Source organism: Orcinus orca, chromosome 19 (genome assembly GCF_937001465.1).
Source record: "Orcinus orca chromosome 19, mOrcOrc1.1, whole genome shotgun sequence".
NCBI lineage: Eukaryota > Metazoa > Chordata > Mammalia > Artiodactyla > Delphinidae > Orcinus > Orcinus orca.
Window position 1 is genome coordinate 52,808,605 of NC_064577.1, and position 14,298 is coordinate 52,822,902.

The following is a 14,298-nucleotide window of genomic DNA, read 5'->3' on the forward strand; positions in this document are numbered from 1 at the left end:
CAGAAAGAAGGGGAACACAGGGCTCGTGTACTTTTTCCCAGCAACCAGGGGACCGTGAATAGCCTCAGGAGCCAGCTCCACCGAGAACAGAGCCAGGAGCCGCCGGGATCAGCAGACACCCCACCCAAAGGTGGCGGGTTCAGGAGGCTAGTGGGTTTCACCAAGGGCGCGGCGGCCTGGGGGCATCTCACGGGGAGCCCCACTTCTCACCAGTCAAGGAAAGTCCCTCACTTCCTCGGCCCTTCAACTTGGAAGGGCCCTACCTGAGCCAATTCACTCAGACAGACTTGTGCATCGGTAAGGCACCGTTTTCCCTGCTCCACCCGGTCTGATAGGCCTGGACAGGGGGTGCAGGATGTACCCACCTTCCCTGAATCCTGAAGGGGCTGCCTTCACGCACACACACAGCGGCAGCCCTCACGAGGCCCGCTGCTACCTTCCTTCTCTGGGCACAGACTCATGTATGAGCTGCTCTCTTTGCCCTGGTTTTGTGTGCATGTGGTTTTTTTTTTTTTCTTTTTTAAACCTGAACCTCTGAAGAGGTTTGTAGTGGCATTTAACACTGGAGGTCTAACGGCCTTCACACTCACTCACTAATGAAGACGGCCTCCTCCCCCAGGGCCTCCCACCCCAGGCCCAGGACACTCAGGCGCAGGAAAAACCTTGCAGAAGAATGCAGAGCCGGCCCTAGCACTGGTGGGGAGGAGACCTGGCTATTTTGAATCTGGCTGCCTGCTTATTTTTAGCAGGTCCATTTGCTGGGAAATAGATGCAGGCTGGCTGGCCGCCCAGTGGTCACACAGAGCTCAACGCAGGCACATGCCACAGCCCCCCAAGGCTGCAGCATTCACCTGGGTCAGTCCAGGTCCTAAGAAGACGTCTTCCTTCTCCCAGAGGAGCAGGCAGCTTCTCAGAACAGCTTACCTCCGGAGAAGTAATGGTCTCACTCCCAAGCGTGATGACCAGGGCAGTCACTGCAGTCTAGAGCCTTCTGCTAAATAAGAAGGCAGATCTTTGCGAGATTTACTAAACAAGAAAACAAAGAGTGTTGGTTCCATTAAATCAATTTGGCTGTGGTTATTGTGGGAAAAGAGCTGCGTGTGATTAATGATGGGGGGGGAAAATCGACCCTAAAACAAGAGCTTAGGGGGCCAAGAGCCTTACAAGTCCAGTGTGGGCTTGGGCCTGGCCAGTGAAGCCAGATCTACTCTATGATCCGGGTCTTAGTTGCGGCATGCATGCGGGATCCAGTTCCCCGACCAGGGATCGAACCCAGGCCCCCTACAATGGGAGCGCAGAGTCTTACCAGCGGGACACCAGGGAAGTCCCTACTCTGTGTTCTGAGTGGGCTTTTAAACACTCTCCAAGAAATCTGAACATTTCTTCCATTATTCCAGCATTACATGTTCACTTTTGCTGAAGACGGTCCCTGGGTGTTCACCAACAGGGGGCGCAAGACAGCCCATCTCTGGAGTGTCCAGCACATCAAATTCTTGCTAAGGGGCTTCCCCTCTTGAAGGGGGCCTTCCAAGGACAGGGAACAGCTACATGACTCAGAACCTAAAGCCTAGCACTTGCTGCCGCTGCATTCAGAGAATAACGGCAGGCTGCTGGCTGGGCCCATGTCGTCCCCCACCTGCCCCCCACCCCAGAGGTCTTTACAAGACTACAAGGGTGTCTCTGGGTTTGTACAGGATGCATTTACCCAATTCCTCATCAGGTTGAGCTTCCGCACATACAAATACGTTTAAGTCGCTGCAAGAAAACGCTGCTGGCCACCAGAAGCTCACAGTCCGGATGGAGGAATCTCTCTGTCTCTCACACACAGATGACCAAGCTGAGCCTGACTTCGGAAGTGGGCAAAGAGAACACAAGGAGGCTGTCTCAAGGAAGGCCATGACTTCCTTAGGCTGTAATGGTGGGCTAACAGCATAAATTAAGGTTCTAAACCCAAGATGCCTTGGGGGGTGGAGCGCGCAGCAGAGTAGAGCAGGATGAGTCCGGGAGCTGGAGCCGAATGGCTGGCAGGCCCGGACAAATGGTGTTTGACCTCTGCTGTCAGGACAACGGGAAGAAGCCGTGGCAGCTGTGGCACGGCCAAAGCAGCAGGTCGCAAGAGGCAAAGGCCTGAGCCGCCCCCGAGGGGGGACTGCAGTCCAGGACTGGTGGCCACTTAAGGCACAGGGGGCCCCTGAGCGCTGGAAACGTGACCAGTGTGACTGGGGGACTGAATCTTAAAGTTTATCTGATGTTAATGTAAATCTAAACAGCCACATGCAGCTGGTGGCTACCTAGTGGACAGCGCAGTGCTAGGTGGTGTCCCCGAAGACCTGAAGGAAACACAAGGGCTGGGTAAACGCTGCAACGGCCAGCGCCTACCTTGCTGAGCAGAGCATGGTCCTGCCCCTGGGGGTGGGGGACGATGGTGAGCTGGGCCACTGACCCTCAGCAGCATGGCTGGGGCCCAGGAATCACAGCGCTGGGGCCATGCCTCAGGCGGCTGGCCTCGCCCAGCCCATGTTCACAGGCTTGTTACCTTCATCCTTAGGGGGCCTGGATGGGCTGTGACTCATGTTGGCACCCTAAAGACTCCAAATTAGCTCACAGTAACGACTGTCCCCCACACCCTCCATTGTGATGGCCCAGCACAGCGGCCAGGGGAGCTAGACCAACCACACTGCCCGTTCTGCGTGGACCAGCTGTCCCACGAAAGTCACGGAACACTTCCAGTCTGCTTTCTGGGAGACCAGAGGCTTCGCCCAGTAACATCTGGGTGGGAGAACCTGCTCACTGAAGCCTCCTCCAACCAAAGCGGAAACTCGGGGTCCAGTACCTGAGCTCCAGGTAAGAAGAGTCAGAAGCAAAAAAATCCCATCTGGACATGGTCTCAAATTAAGAGCTCTTCCTCCTCCAGCTCAATTGAAAATTAAACTTCCACTTAGGAAAACTCGAGAAATCAGGGACCCACGCAGGGTTAACTGCCCAACCTCTCTCCTCCTCCTCTGACCAAACCCACAGCCATCCAGTCTCACCAGGCTTCAGATGATATGGGAAAATCAGCATCTCCTACAAAGGACTTCCCATTGCTTCCCTTGGGGGTAGGGATGTGGTTCTTAAAAACGTGAAAGACTATGTCACATCCATCCTGCCCCTTATCCCTGGCTCCTGGCAACCTTCTTGCTTTACAAGTGAATTCTGACAGGTTTCTGAGGACAGTGATAGAGCAGGGGCCAGGAAACTGTTCCCAGGCACATGGAGTTCCCACCCATGACCACAGAACACAAGACTGCCCAAAAGGTATGCAGGTGTGCTCTGACAACACGCTCACCTGAAAGCTAATAAGGACGGCATGTGCCTTCAGAAGGAATCAGAAAAGATGCTGCTATGAAGCAAAAGACCCTTCCCACCACCATCTCGGGTGGGGAAAGCAAAGAGGTAAGACAATGGCTTTCCAAATGGCAGACAGTGCAATATGACCAACTCAGAAATCCCATAAAGGCACATAACGTAATTTCTACTCAACAAACATTCATCGGTACCAACAGCGTACAAAGCTCGGTGCGACACAGACAGGAATCAACAAACGCACTGCCCTCTTTCAAGACTTTCAAGTTCTTTGGGGGCAAAACCCCCCAATGACCTCTTCTCCAGTGGGCCTGGTACTGCCACCCTCTGCCACAGCCCAAAAGTCAGGCAAATGTCCTGGCTGGGCCAGGGGGCGGGGGTAGGAATCAGGCTGCCAGACACCCCAAATTAGGATGTTCTAGTGTCCTGGGGTGAGAGGTGAAAGGACGTTAGCCTTAATGGCAGTGCCATGGGAGCCAAGGGGGCGGGGGTGCCCCCTTCAGCATGTAGACTTTCATTCTCACCACGACTTGGTACCCAGGTCCAGATCCCCTCTCATTTCAACTACTCCTGAAGTAAAGGCCGGCCTTTTGCTGGTGTGGCAGAAGGGACCTGGGGGCCTGGTTGTCTCTGCCGTCTTTCCACCAACCCTCAGCCTTCAGCTGCACGGCTCCAACCCCTGCCTTCAAAGGGGCTTGTCCTTGGGCACAGATCAGCGTGCTTCTGGTTGGCTGCCCACCCTCGCACACTTTCTCACCAAGACGAGGGAGTAAAACAAGAAAGGAGGGGGCACCAATCCAGGAAGCAACACAAGAGAAGGGGAGAAGGAAGTCCCAGGATGCAGGGCAAGCGGAGCCAGGGGACCGGGGATGCTTCCCAGGAGCGACTCGGAACTGCTGAGTCTGCAGTAAGTTTAAGCACGAGAGGAGCTTCCCGAGAGGAGCTTCCGGGCAATCGACCCGCAGTGGCCAAGGCCCAGGGGTGAGTCAGAGAACTGGTGAGACATACAAAGAAAACCAAGCTAAGGAAACAAAGGAAATTAACTAGGAGAAGAGAAGGGAGGGGGGAGACAAGAAAGGAAATAGGATTGCAGCCATAGCAATATTTAGATCACAACACTGTCATGTGACCAAATGTTGGGTTACCTCTATACTGAGAGGATGAGGGGGGAAAAAGTGTAGGAATGGACCAAGTCCTTATCTTGCAGAGCAGAAAAACAAAACAGATAATATTTTTAAAAAGGAAGGAAGGAAAAAAAGGAGTAGTATACTATTTAGAAATACAGTCAGCCCTCCCTGTCTATGGACGCAGAACCCGAGGACAGAGGCTGTAAGGGATTCGAGCATCCGCAGATTTTGGTTACCTGCGGGGGTCCTGGAACAAATGCCCCAGGAGACCAAGAGTCAACTGTGTAGAGGTAAATGGCAGGGAGGACGGCTGCCTCTAGAAGAGAACAGGACAGGGTGGGGAAGCACTCCAAGCAAAGGGCTGTTCTTTCAAAGCTTACCAGAGTCAAAAGTCAAATCTGTCTACAAGCAACGCTTTGACAGAAAATTAATACATTCTTAAGTATTAACTACAATGGACGTTCTACTACCATACAACTTTATGTTTCTTGTTAACCATTATAACAAATATGTATTAGTGCCAATTCATCTTTTTTTTTTTTTTACGGTACACGGGCCTCTCACTGCTCTGGCCTCTCCGTTGCGGAGCACAGGCCCCGGACGCGCAGGCTCAGCGGCCACGGCTCACGGGCCCAGCCGCTCTGCGGCATGTGGGATCTCCCCGGACCAGAGCACGAACCCATGTCCCCTGCATCAGCAGGCGGACTCTCAACCACTGAGCCACCAGGGAAGCCCCCAATTCATCTATGCACAAACTTATACTGCTTTATTTTCCCATAATAACTGATACCAACCTTCCTTCAGAAAACCCCCAACTGCCGCGCTGACACAGAGTAACACTCAGAAAGAGAACATGCTTACTGACAGCTAGACCCTTTCAGAGACAAGGCGTATGATCCCCCCACCCCGGTGAGGTCACACCAGCATCAGGCAGCAGAACCCCCCCAGGGCTAGCCATTTAATAAAGATTTTAATACCCACAGCGAGCCAGGTTCCACTGGGGTTGGGGGCAGGGAGGTGGGGGAGCCCTCCGGAAGCAAAGGTGGAAGGAGGGGTAGGGAGTCACATTTCAAATGAGATAATACCGCAAAGAAGCCGGAACCTGCAGCCTCTCTCAACAGATTCAGACAGCTGAGCCCTAGGCATCCCCTGCACGTAATGAATTAACCATACTCCTGTGCATCCAGAATGGTACTAGTTGGGAGAGCTGAGAAAGCCAATCACTTTCTGTGTTGCGTAGATTAAACGAGGAAGCCAGGCTGACGAAGGCTGGATCAAGTGTGCCTGGGAGAGGGGGAGCTTTAGACAGAATGGTCAGGGAAGGTCTCTCTGCAGAGGTGGCAGGAGAGTGAACAGCAAGGAGCAGCTCTGCCAAGATCTTGAGAGGACAGGGAAAGGAGAGGGGGAGAAGGCTCCAGCGGGCAGAAGACGTGCCAGCAACCTAAGGCAGGAACAAGCCTGGCTGACTCAAGAGACAGCAAGAAAGGGGAGGCAAAGACGAGGCTGGAGGGCCGCTGCCAGAGAAACTGCTCCCCAGCATCGCTGCGCAGAAGCCACGCTGAAGGTTAAGAACCTGGAAGACCAGGTTCACCCAACTCCCTCCAGAGAGGGGGACCGACTTGCCCGAAAAGCCAGGGGACTGTAGTTTCTGAATGAACAGAAGTTGACTGCAGCATCCGCTCCAGGACAGAGTGCCTCTGTGGCTGGTAGCATGGCAGGCACGTACCGTGTGAGCCAACAGAGGTTCGCTCTGAGTTCTCAGCGAATGCATCTGCCAGGAAGCCCTGGGGTCGTTAGCCCTGGAGGACCGCAGCTAAGCCCTCACCCACAGTGCCTCCACACCCTCAAGTGCATCTGTCCCAATAAGGTGGCCCAGCCCCCCTCCGGGGGTGGGGGTGGGGTTGCGGATGGAGGACAGAGACAGACAGACACACACACAGAAGTCCCTGCCACTTCTTTGAATCGGACTTTGCGAAAACAACCTTGTTCTCCAGCCAACGTAAACCATAGGCAACAGAGGACCTTATATGGCTCTAAGCTTTCTTAATCAGAAACAAGAGAGATGGGCTGGAGCTGGCAGCTCCAAGTTAGAGGAAAGAAGGGACAAGAAAGGGGGGAGAATGGAGGGCAGCGAGGAACAAAACTTGTTTGTCAAACCCCTTTTTCATATCTCTTCAGCCTCAGTGGCTTCCCAGTAAGAATTCCTGCTGAAGGGCATGGGTTTGCCTTCTCTCGTGGTTTTATTTTGGCTTAAGTCAGAGGATGCCAGTTATGAGGCTGCCGCGGATTCATAGTTTTACAGAGTTTTTAGTGGCCTGTCCTCAGGCTGGGTGACTTCCCACGAGACAGAACTAATGTGATTTCCTGAGAAATCGGCTGCTGGGTCGTCCTTCCCTAGGACAGCAATCCTGACCTAGGAGTGCCGGCTCACTGGGCTGCCTCGATCACATGCCTGCCTGGCCCGGGAGGCAGGGGTGGGTCCTTGCCACAGGTCCAGATAGAAAAAGCAGCCCAGGGACCTCTTAAGTGACCGCACACACGTATACATCCCCCATGACAGTCTCTAGGGTGGTTTATTCTCCTTCCTCCCCTGATTAGGAGAGGCAGCAGCTCTGGCACCAGGACCTGCCCCGTACACTGAAGCCACATGCACTTGGCCCTCCTAAAGGATACCACCTGCTAAAAATAGCATGATAGCACATGCTTGGCTGGGCGGGCCTCACCAAAGTCAAAGGACAAAGCAAGGAGGTTAGTCTCAGCATGGCCTCTCCTCACTAGAGACAGAGCTCACGCCCATCCCAGTGCAGCTCAGGGCAAGCCACTCCTCTCTCTCAGGAGGGGCAGGAAGGGGGAGGGGCAGGAGATCTGTCTTCCCAGCCAAGGCTGGAGGGAAGGGGGGGGCAGGGCAGCGTGCTGAGAGCTGAGGGCTGGGCTTGAAGGGATCCTGCTGCCTGCTCCAACAGGGAGCAAGCCAAGCTACTCTCAGGCGATGGCCTGTTGAGGCCAGGGGATGGTCTCGAAACCCTGTGTGAGGTCTGACAGGCCACACTATTACTAGCCAGGGAATGAGTGACTTCAAGGCTGCCTTTTCAACCAGGTGATCAAACTAAGCCAGAGTCTCAAGAGCAGTTCTCCAGGCCCTAAGGCATGGTTATGCAGCTCCAAGGCACTGGACGGTTGCGTAATTCTGATAAAATACTTGCCTTAAAGATCCTTAACTTCTGTTTCCTGTAAAATGATAACATCCAAAGAAATGGGATACAAATACCTCCCTCCTAGGGCTGAATGAGGCTGTAATGACCTAACAGTCTGACTCAGTTTGTGGGATTTTATTCTTTTAAAAACCCAGTTTCACTTTCTGGATGAGGATGGAGGGGTAATGGGGCAGTTAACAAGAAACAGCCTCTAAGCAGGGAGCTAGAGATACTGAACCCTGATCTAAGCCCCAAGACAGCCCAGTCCTGTGCCCTGGGATCAGCTTACCTTCCTTAGGGCCTCTGTTTCCACATACACAAACTAGAAATTCTTTTTTTTTTAAATTAATTAATTTATCTTTGGCTGCATTGGGTCTTCATTGCGCACGGGCTTTCTCTAGTTGCTACTCTTCATTGTGGTGCGTGGGCTTCTCATTGCAGTGGCTTCTCTGGTTGCGGAGCACGGGCTCTAGGCGCGAGGGCTTTAGTAGTTGTGCCTCGTGGGGTCAGTAGTTGTGGCTCGTGGGCTCTAGAGTGCAGGCTCAGTAGTTGTGGCACACGGGCTCAGCTGCTTCTCAGCATGTGGGATCTTCCCAGACCAGGGCTCGAACCCGGTCCCCTGCATTGACAGGCAGATTCGTAACCACTGTGCCATCAGGAAAGTCCACAAACTAGGAATTCTTAACCTCACAGGATTGAGAGAGAATAAAAAGGGAATAACATGCAAAAACCCTGCCAAATTATCAGGTATACGGTAGGTACTCAGTAAGTGTCTGTTATGCATCTTCTGCTGTTGGGGTCCAAAGAAAGAGTTCACATTATATGCCAAAGGCCAGTCTAGTAGGGTTCAAACTAAGCACACCCAGGACTAGATGAGGGGCATCTGGAAATAGAGCGCACTCCCCAGAGCCGGCTCCACACCAACACTTCGGGATCCCCACTGGGGACCAACTCTCCCCGAGGCCTTCAGTAAAGCCAGGCCTCCTAACACTGAGATGGACCGGAGGAGCAGAATGAAAATGACGCTTGTCCGCAAGGTGTCTGCAACCTGGTTCAGCAGAGGGCCCACACTGAGACCTGCAGGAAGTCATCAGGTGAGTGAAGGACCAAATAGCAAGCCTCCTGACGTAACGACCAAGCCAGTGAGCACTGGCCTTGGAGAAGCAGCGAGGACCTTTACACTGATAAACAGGCTCTCAAGCGAAAACGGCTTTCCAAAGGCTTAGCGTCTGGCCCCTTCACTTCACACTCCCATCCCCAGAGCCCTCACTACACTCCTTTCTCAAACTGTTTCATAATTGATCACTGCCCTCCAAGCTGGCAGACCGGAACTTGCTCTGAACATGCCATGGAGAGGACTGATAAATAACTTGTCACCAAAGCTGTTGGGTGTGTGGAATATGGAAGACTAAGCCCAAACACATGATGCTTTACAAGGCGAGACAATGAAGCTTTTAGAGTTGGGCAAAGAACTAAGTCCAGTGCTGTCCAACAGAGCTTTATGTGATGATGAAAATGTTCCAGAACCTGCACTGTCCAGTACTGCAGCCACTGGCCACATGAAGCTACTGAGCACTTGAAATGTGACTACTGTCACCAAGGAACTAATTTTTTAATTTTACTTAATGCTTTAAAAAATTTATATTTAACTAGCTACACATAACTAGTAGCTACCCTATAGGACAAGGCAGCTCTAGACCCTCAACCCTAAAGACAGACTGAGGAGATTAAGATATTGTAAAAAATAAAAATATTTAGTACAGTAGCACCTTAGAGTTAAATGAACTTCAAATGCACCTGAAACAGTGGGTTGTCATTTTTTTCTTAGACTTCGGCTTGTACTACCCAGGCATCCCCAGCCCAAACACACCCTGCTTCCCATACACAACCTGCAGCAACTCTACCTCCCAGCAGCCCTAAGGGGCTGACTAACTCCAGGGGTTAGTCAGATTGTGCTCTTAGGGGCACAGTCTGAATGGCTTTGGTGTTGACCAATCTTCTTTCACCAGCTAAAGAAACTAAGACCCTGAGGGCCAACAGACCTGCCTGGAACCCCAGCCAGGTTTCAACCCTGAAAGCGGCACCCAGATCTCAACCTCCACTCCACCCACAACCCCCAATCCAGGGCTCTTGCTAGCTAAGCCCAGGGTGAAACAAGCCTCATCAGCCCTCAGCACTGCATACCTTTACTTCCAGAACTCTTCTGAGGCCCTGCTTTGTTCCTAAGTACATGGGCCTCAGTGAGGACCGGCTAAGTGAAGGCAGCCAGGCTGTACGACCAGATGGGGACAGAATGTTTACTGTCAACTGTTGCAAACTTATCAAACCGAGCTGCAGAGACACTCAAGATGGCAAGAACTGGACAGAACAAAGACCACTTAGTAGAACCATTTAGGAGGAGGAAAAGGACACCTCGAAAGTTCCTTATAGCTGAAAGCCAGTCCTCAGAATGCTGAATGATAACACACATTCCTTTACTGCAACAATCTGCTTAGAAAGCAACAGAAAGATTAGGTGAAAAGCCCATGGACTTGATGACTCCTTGTCCTTCTCACAAAAGCCCTCTAGTTCAAGTCCAAACCCACACTTGTCGGTGTCTCTATCCCTCTATTTGTATTTTTTATTAGCCACTGAAACAATCCCGAATGAACTCTAGCTTCACCCTCAACTGCACTCAGAGGTGTCAGGATTAAAGGATTAGGGAGGCGTTTGCTTGTAACTCACCTCCCAGAGTAACTATCAAGGAAGAGGTGTCCCCTAAATTTTAGTTTCCATGTCCCCACCAGCTATTTCTCCAGCTACTCTGTCCTACCCGAAACACTGTCACTGTTTTACACGGCCCAAGTTTAAAACTAGGTACGAGGGCCAGCAGGTTTGCTCGGTGGAAATGCCACACACAAAGGGTACTTGATGTTAAACGATCAAAGGTGAAACCTGTGTGAGACATTACACCAGAAAGGGATGTGGAAGAAACAACCTGCCCTAGAAATGAAGGTTTAGGATTAAAATACATCCCACAAAGATCAGCAACTCAAATAGCATGAAATGATTTCAGTGGGATAAGAGGCCCGTAAGGACCCACCACCACCTGCCCAGAGCAGAGGGAAACTCCCTAGAAAGGTAAGCTGAAGGTACTAAGTCACACCCAAAACTTCCCCACAAGAGCACAGCGGTCCAAACTGCAGAGAAGCCCATTCATTCTAGACTCACAAGGAAGATGAGGAAGGAGGAGCCTGGGGAGAATGGGCTGGAAGGCACCAGCTCACCAGGCACATGGGGTGCTGTAGGCTTGAGCCAGGAGGCTGGCTGGCAAAGTGTGGGGAAGCCAATTTGTTTTCCCCCTCCTTCCAACCAAGTTTCCAGGTCAGAGGTTGGGGAGCAGGGTACTTTTATTAGAATTCAAGTCACTTAACAGATTCAAGGGAAACTTAAAGTCAGTCTCAGAGACTCTTTAAGAAAGAGGGAAAAAAAAGAAATCAATGCTTGAGCACCCATCATGTACCAGGCACAGTGCCATGCCCCACAAATATTATCGTAATTTGTCTTTAGGATGGGAGAACACTGAAAAGCCTAAAACTAGCCTTCACCCACAAACGATGGTTATGACCTGGCCTGGGTTCAAAGCCCAAGAATAATTTGGGTTACCAGGTAGAGCAAAACAAATGACTTTAAAATATTGATGCTGAGCAACCTTATACTGGAGACACATCCCCGTGGCACCTGAGCAGCCACTTCCAACAGACACCTTCACTGCCACCCTGCAGTGGCCAAGTCTGAGTGTACTTCCTAGAAACAGCTGGGAGGAGGAAATGATATTCACACAAAGGGCTCCAGCTAGACACTCACAGGCTGGGAGGGGATCAGTTACCTGCAACTTCTGGGCCATCACCTGACAAAACATATGACAATAGAGCCTATTTAATCCAGGTAGGCACAAAGGCTTCAAAGATTTGCATACTTGTAGGACGCAGAGAACCTACTCTAGCCTAGGGCCATTCTTCATCCGAGAATATACCCAGGAATTACTACCCAGAACCCACAAAACTAGTTTTGAGGTTCAAGAGGAAAGGTTCAACACAAGTCAGAAAAGCTCCCCCAGAATTACTTCACTTGTTTCCAGTGCTGAGAAAATCTTAAATAATCAGCAGGTGAACCACCTGAACTTCAAGAAAAGAGGAACTGATAAATGGTCAAATCATGCTGCCCTCTCTGCATTTCAAAGATGCTCTGTACCTTTAAGAGCAAAGAGGGTGGGTGGTGCTTACTAGGAGCCCAAACTTCTAAACAGAATTTAAAAAAAAAAAAAAAAAAAAACTAATCCGGGAAGGACTTAGTTACAATAACAGGGTAGCAAAGTAAGGTCACTAGTTGCCAGAATTAACAGCTTCTTGTGAATGGTGCTTCTTGATCAATAATTTCGACAAACGGGGTGGGGGGCTTGGATAGCAAACCAACAGATATGACTGTACCAAGTGTCCAGCAACCCAGATTTCCCTGCAGGAAATAAATTTAAACACCAAGCAGCCTGAACTTCATAGGGGAAAGATGGCTAGTTTAACCTAATTGTCCTGCCCACACACCCTACCCGACCTGAGAGGCCTCCTCTCACACCTGGAGTTAAGTGCACCGGGTTTGTGTTAGTAGAGGCCGGGGGGCAAGAAGGCGCCAGCCAACCTCTGCATCTCCGCGGAGAAGGGAGACCGCGAAACGCCCAGGGCTTCCAAGCAGTCCCAGGTCTATTCGGCACCACCCAACACACCAACAGCTCCTATCCGTCTCTTGTGCCTTCCTTGGTGGGGAAATGGGAGGAACCGCACCCAAGGGCACAAAATAGTAAAACTGGTGAAAGCCTGCCCAAATACACTTTGATCCAGAACCCCGAAACCAGCGTGGTCCCTCCGGCCCGAGGACCAGAGGTGGGTGCAGGCGGAGCCCGACACGTGACCCACAAACCCGCGGGCATTAAGTCAGCGGGCACACGGGACAGGACAGCCTCCGCCTCTCCGACACCCTTTAAGGGGCTGCAAAAGCTAATCCTCTTGAGAGTCACCAAGCCTTTCACATCGGGACCCTAACTCGGTTCAAACGGTTTCCCTCCGCCCGCAACAAGGTTCCAATCACGACCTATCTCCTAGCTCATCCTCCCGGCTCTGCAAACCGAGCCCCTTCCCCTGGTTCGCCGCACTGAACTCCCAGGGGCAGAGCGACCAGCTCCAGTCTGCCACCGCCGGCCTCGATGGGGAGCACCCCCGGGCGATATAAAGGGGCCCAGAAGTTGGGTGAGGTTCCTGAAGTGACCAATTCAACTCAGTGGGGAAGGAGTGCCCGCAGGCCTTGGGACACTTCCTCGCCCTTGTGAGCACCTGGCCCTGCCCACAGCCCGCCCGCCGGCGCCTCTCCCGGCTCAGACTGGGTACACACAACCTTTGAAAAGTAAACGCGTGTGGGGTTGGGCGACCTTGGGTGGAACGCACTCAGGTCCGTCTCTCGGGAGAGTGTGTGCGCTCGGGGAAAGTTAAGCCGCAGAGGGGTATCCCGGGCGTCGCGCCCTCGCTTCCCGCCCCCGAGGATGGTGACGCGCGTAGGGGACACCGCGCGGCTGCGGAGCGCGGCCCCAGCCAAGCACAAGCGATTTGTCAGCAAGAACCCGGCGGAGAAGGACGAGGGGGCGCGCAGGCGACGAAAGAGAAAGGGCCTGCTTGACAGCAGGCGACGGGCCGGAACCCCTCTGCACGCCCTCAGCGTCGGGAGCCTCGCACCCCGTGAGTCCTGGAGCACGCGACGCACCCTGCACCTGCACCCTAGGATCACCATCACCCCAACGGCGCCGCCCTCGGGGCCCCGGCAGGTGGTCCCCAGTTCAGCCGCTCCCTGCGGCCCCAACTTACCAGCTCCTCGGCGACCGTCAGGATGCAGAGTCCTCGCGCCGCCGCCGCCCCCTGGCCCCTCGGCCCCCGCCTCTGCCCCGCCTCAGCCCCTCTGCCAGGCCGGTCCCGCAGCGTTGCACTCCGGCCGCTCCCCCACGTGCTCGCCCAGACCCGTGGAACACAGAGACATTAAATACTGAGGACGCGCAGAGACGTGCCCGCGGCGCGACGCAAGGCCCCGCCCCCCGCCCTCGTGCCCCCGCGCCTTCCCGGCTCACCTGCGCGTGCGCGCCGCCGGCCGCTCCCGCCAGCGCCTCTGCCAGCTGCGCCAGAGGGGGCGCGGTCTAGAGTGTTCCGCCAACATCCCGCCCCCGCCGCCCGCAGCCGGGCCTTGCTCAGGCTCTCGCGAGATGAGCTGTAATCTCGGCTGGGCTCGGGAGAGAGGCCTGGCTGGAGTCTTCGGAACGCCCCTCGCTCCTCCCCCACCTACGAACCTCGAAGCTCTGGACCCCTCAAGACCTGCGCGAATTCGCCCGCCTCGGGTGTGGGAGATTTCGAGGGGCCAGTTAGACCGTCTGCCTGCCTCTGTATAGAGAGGCCCCTGGAAAAGGCAAAGGGGCAAGTGATGCGCAGGGCTCCTCTTGCCTCCCTTGCCTATATATACTATATAGATAGAATATAGATCTATATTATATAGGTATATTCACTGTAATTCATCATTACATTGTACGCATGATTTAGTGATATTAATAACTGCACGATAAT

General features: G+C 53.1%; 1 protein-coding gene across 1 annotated transcript in view; it reads right to left on the reverse strand.

Moving 5' to 3' along the window:
* AKAP1 (A-kinase anchoring protein 1) overlaps positions 1 to 13,718 on the reverse strand; it is a 32,736-nt gene extending 19,018 nt beyond the window's left edge. The window contains exon 1 of the mRNA XM_004271788.4: positions 13,555 to 13,718. The gene's annotated coding sequence lies outside the window, so the exon portion shown is untranslated. The remainder of the gene's footprint in view (positions 1 to 13,554) is intronic.
* Between the last annotated feature and the right edge of the window lie 580 nt (positions 13,719 to 14,298).